The sequence below is a fragment of the Orycteropus afer genome, unplaced genomic scaffold, assembly GCF_000298275.1.
Source record: "Orycteropus afer afer isolate SDZICR_OR568_19922 unplaced genomic scaffold, OryAfe1.0 scaffold00020, whole genome shotgun sequence".
Classification (NCBI taxonomy): Eukaryota; Metazoa; Chordata; class Mammalia; order Tubulidentata; family Orycteropodidae; genus Orycteropus; species Orycteropus afer.
Genome location: NW_006921607.1, coordinates 5,593,486 through 5,596,744, shown reverse-complemented (window position 1 = coordinate 5,596,744; position 3,259 = coordinate 5,593,486).

The window sequence follows — 3,259 nt, the reverse complement described above, 5'->3', positions numbered from 1 at the left end:
TGGGAGGGAGATACGGAATCTTGACCCAGAAAATTAGTTCCGCTGAAGTGTGGGGTGTTGAGCTGTTGATCTAGTGTGTTCAGGACTCGATTTTGTGATTTGTTTTGCTTTTCTTAACTGTAAAATGGGGCTAATAGTATTAACTGTACTGAACTTACTTATAGGGCAAGTGGTTTCATAACATATATAAACATATATGAAAAAAAGACAAAAAAAAACCTCACTGCTGTGGAGTCGATTTCGACTCATACCTATCCCTCCTCAGCTTTCTATGGCAGTAATCTATACGGAAGTAGATTGCCCAGTCATCCTTCCGAGCAGTGGCTGGTGGGTTTCAACCGCCAGCCTTCTGGTTAGCAGTCAAATGCATTAGGCACCATGCTACCAGAGCTCCCATATAGTGTATATTATACCACACCGAAACTCCGCTATGGTGTAGTAGACAGTCATAGAGACCCTATAGGACACAGGAAAATGGCCTCATAGGGTTCCCAAGGCTGTAAATCTTTATGGAAGTGGACTGCCCTCATCTTTTTTGCTTTAACCACTGTGCCACCAGGGCTCCTGTAACTATTATAACCCAAAAAACCCCACTGCCATGGAGTAAATTCCAACTCACAGCGACCTCCATTGGGTTTCCAAGAAGGTAAATCTTTGTGGAAGTAGATTCCCCCATCTTCCTTCTGTGGAGTGGCTAGTGGTTTTCAACCACCAACCTTCTTGTTAGCAGTCAAATGCCTTAGACATTGCACCACCAGAGCTCCTTGCTGTAGTCTGATACTAACACAATTATGAACTATAATTTTTGCTTACCAAGGATTCTATCTCCTGTCTCACCTATACACCTTCTCATGTCATCATACTGGCGATTCAGGACTTAGAAGCACCTTGCAGGTTGTACACAATACCAAGTGGCGCCATTCATATACACGATCATGTTATTATTATGCTCCCCCATCTCTCCCCCACCTTTGGGGAGCTCTGGTAGTGTAGTGCCTAAGGCATCTGACTGCTAACCAGAAGGCTGGTGGTTCAAACCCTGCAGCCACTCCTCAGAAGGACACCTGGGCAATCTAATTCTGTAGAGGTACTGCTTGGAAACCCAAGGAGGGGTCACTATGAGTCAAAATCAACTCGCTGGCAGTGAGTTTGTTTTTTTATTGTTTGGTTTATCAAGTCCTTGATCTCCTCCTCATCTCAAATGACCCTCCTTTCTCTCCAGTTGTCACCCATTACTGCGGTCACCTCTCTGTTACTGCCTAGGTCAGAAACTGCCCCATCTTTCAACTCTACCATGCTAGGCCCCCAATCAAGTTCTCATGATTTTGGTTGCTTGGTAACTTCCACAATATTGCTTTATTCTCCTGAGACCGCCAGCCCATGGAACTCATTACTGCTGGCCCTCCCGGCTTTACATCCATCCTGTCCAGTTAATGTTCCATGTTTCATTACTGCATTGTAATCCTTTATTTATTTATTTTTAAGTTCAGGGTTTTTTTTTGTTGTTGTTGTTGTTGTTTTAAAGGTGGTGTGTGAGAGCAGAAAATATTCCAGTTGGCCCTCCGTATCCATGGGTTCTGTATCTGCAAATTGAGTAAACTTTGGATTGCAATTAAGTGGTCAAAGCAATCCTTCAAAGGTGAAGAGGGAGTGTAATGTGCTATGTACATAGCATTTACATTGTATTAGGTATTATAGTAATCTAAAGATGACTTAAAATATAGGCGAGGAAGTGCATAGGTTATACGCAAATACTAGGCCATTTTATATAAGGAACTTAAGCATACAGAGGTTTTGGTATTCTCTGGTTCTGGAACCAACCACCTTCCAGATACCAAAGGACGTCTGTACTCTTAATTCGATTTTGAAAACTAATATTCATACTTGTACACTAATGTTCATTGCAGCACTACTTAAAATTTCCAAAAGATGGAAACTATACAGGTAACTATCAACAGGTGAATACATAAACAAAATGTAGTATAGCGACTTCTCCTTGGGTTTCCGAGGCAGTATCACTACAGAAGTAGATTGCCCAATCTTCCTTCCAAGGAGTGGCTGGTGGGTTTGAACTGCCAACCTTCTGGTTAGCAGTCAAATGCCTCAGGCACTATGCCACCAGAGCTCCTCTTATATCCTTAGAATGGAATAATTTTCAGCCACAAACAGAAATGAAGTTCTGAAACATGCAACCACATGAATGAACCCTGACCATGAAAACATGCTGAGTGAAGTAAGTCACAAATATTGTATGATCCCATTTATTTGAAATATTTAGAATAGGCAAATGAACAGAGACCAAAGTTAATTAGTGGTTACCAGATTCTGACTCATAGCAATCCTAAAGAACAGAGTAGAACTGCCCCATAGGGTTTCCAAGGCTGTATGTAAATCTTTACAGGAGTAGATTGTCTTACCCTTCTCCCGCAGAGTGACTGGTGGGTTAGAACTGCTGACCTTTTGGTTAGCAGCCAAATGCGTTAACCACTGTGCCGTCAGATCTCCTTTACTGGGGTAGGGGAAATGAATTATTGCATAAGGGATAAGAGTTTATTATGTCTGAGCTGATGAAGAAGTTTTAGAAACAGAGTGGTGATGGTTGCACATGGTGAATATAATTAATGTCACTGAATTGTATACTTAAAAAAGACTAAACTGGCAAACATTCTGTTATGTATACTTTACCTCAATTAACATTTTAAAAGCTGTTGAAAGTCAATCAGTATGGTGGCTGTTGTCAATTGCCATCGAGTTGATTCCAATACATGGCAAACTTGTGTGCGGGACAGAACTGCTCCACAGGGTCTTCAAGCTGTGAGCTTTCAGAAGTAGGTCATCAGGCCCGTTTCTGAGGCATGTCTGGGTAGGTTCGAGCTGCCAGTCTTTTAGCTAGTACTCCAGTGCTTAATTGATAACCATTTGTAGCACCCAGGAACTACTCCTCAATCTGTATTAAAAATTTTTAAATAACCTAAAATTTAATGTTATAAATTCCAAAACCTAGTTATTTCTTAAACTTTTAATTTCAATATATTTTAAAATTCTACTTAGAATAAATTTTAGCATTCACTTGTTTGGTCCTAGCTGTGGGTTAAAATGTGTCCCCAAAAGTATGTATTGTAAAGCATAGTCCCTATACCTGTGGTCAAGAGCTTTGGTGGTGCAGTGCCTAAGGCATGTGACTGCTAACCAGAAGGCTGGCAGTTCAAACCCACCAGCCACCCCTTGGAAGGAAGGTTGGGCAATCTACTTCCGTAGA